A 2,215-nucleotide genomic window follows, 5' to 3' on the forward strand; every position below is an offset into this window, starting at 1 on the left:
ATTGTAATTGTGATTGTAATTGTAATGGTTATCGTTACTGAAAAAAAGTTTAACTGTAATTATAATTGTAATTGTAATTATAAATGTAATTATATTTATAATTTTAATTTAATTGTATTATTGTTGTTGCTATTGAAAAAGTAATTGTTATTGTGATTGTGGTTATAATTGAAACTATAACTGAAGCTGTAATTGTAATTGCAAGTATTATTGTAATTATAATAGTAATTATAATTGTTTGTTTGAAAGTAATTGTAAAAGTAAGTATAAATGTAATTGTATTTGTAAGTATTATTGTAATTGTAATAGTAGTTGTAACTGTTTTTTTAAGGAATTGTCGAAGTAATTAAAGCTGTAATTTCTATTTTAATTGAAATTGTAATTATTATTGTAATTGTAATTGTTATTGTTACTGTAACTTTAATTGTATTTGTATGTAAGTCTAATTTTAAATGTGTATATTCATATTTTTATTGTAATTGTAATTGACATTTAAATGGTTACTGTAATTGTAGGTGTAATTGTAATGGTAATTGTATTTGTAATTGCAAAGGTAATTGTATTTGTAATTTTAATTGTAATTGCAAATGAATTTGTATTTGTAAATGTATGCCCCCTGATAGAATTCAGTCAGAATAAAAATAGCACATTCCACCGCTCGCTCTCTCATTGCATTTCAGAGCCATTCATTTTTTACAATTCTTATCATTTAGCGCTCTATTCTTCGTATTTCCCGTGTGCTCTCTATCACAACCATTATCTCATCAAAGTTTTAACATATCTATTACCATCCCTTTTACGTTGTCTACCGTTATAGCTCTACGCCACCACGAAGGGTGGTTTGCTCATGCGCCCCCACACTGCCGGTGGTATGCGGAATACAAACAAAACAAGGCATTTAGTAGTGCAAAGTACACCAAATCAAAAAAATAAAAACGACAGCAAAGAAATACAAGAAAAATGGGGAAAAGCAAACGCCTGCATGTTGCGGTCGCTGATAAGCAAATCCAACGAAACGCACGAAACTGAGTGTTGCCATTTCCATTTGTAAGGTGAGGTGGATTGCAATCATTTTTTTTTTATGATTTTAATAGCAAACTTGTTGGTATATAGAATTTATTTTAATATTATTTAAAAAAAAAATTTTATTTCTCAGGCGTTTGTAAAAATAGAAAACGGAATCAGCGGGTTTTTATTTTAGAAAAAGTACCGAATAAAACTTGAGAGTCACAAATATTTCTGAGAAGTTCCGAAAAATTCAGAAAATTCCCTAAATAGTCCCCATAATGAAAACTAAAAAAATGCATGCCTAAGTAGCTTTCGATATTTTTTTTTTTTTAGATTTTTGTTTACCCCCTAAAACAACTACAGCAGCACCCCGCACCACACCACTTTAACATGAAAACCCACCTCACTGCCTGCCGGCAATTAATGATGTAGCCAATTTGTAGGGTTGTTGTAAACATACAAAACAAAAAGAAGAACTACCTAAAATAAAGGCCAAAAGGGCAACAACAACAACAACCAAGGCAACACCTGCTGCTAATACTAACTGCGGCTTGCGCTCTTAACGCTGCTGCCACTTTCTACACCACCTTCACCACAAATAACACCACCGCCACCAGCTGGTACGTAATGGGGCACCCCGGAGCGTCATCAGTCGCCCATTCATGTCCACCCTGCCACGACGTATGTATGTGTGTTTGTGTGCGAGTGTGCATGTCACTCGAGTGGGTGTAAAGTGGAATAATTGTGCGTACACGTTAAGTACGCCATTACTGCTGCATGCATTCATAATTTTGTTGCATGTAACTTGTGTACTTGCAACAAACACTTGCAGCGCTCATTCAAGCAGTAAGCGGAAAACGTTATGAAGAATAGCAAGATATGGCAGGAGGTGGTCATACGATTTACTGGTGTAAAAAAATTCCAAAACAAAAAAATTAAGCTGAAAAATGCATACTTACATACATATGTACGTATATAAGTACATATGTATATATAAAGTACATACTCGCAAAAAAAACACACACGTATGTACTTAGTATTTATGCCACTCAAAGATACTCAAAGCTCCTTTCAAACATGTCACACACGAAATGGCAAATGCCTGAACGGAGCACACATTTTCGGTGTCCTTTATACACTTTATTTGCTTTTACATCTTCTAATTAATTTTTTCTGCATTAACTTTTTAACTAGTTTTTTTTCCGCT

The sequence above is a fragment of the Rhagoletis zephyria genome, unplaced genomic scaffold, assembly GCF_001687245.7.
Source record: "Rhagoletis zephyria isolate East Lansing unplaced genomic scaffold, Rhagoletis_zephyria_1.1 Rzeph_scaffold_06751, whole genome shotgun sequence".
In the NCBI taxonomy this organism is placed as follows: domain Eukaryota; kingdom Metazoa; phylum Arthropoda; class Insecta; order Diptera; family Tephritidae; genus Rhagoletis; species Rhagoletis zephyria.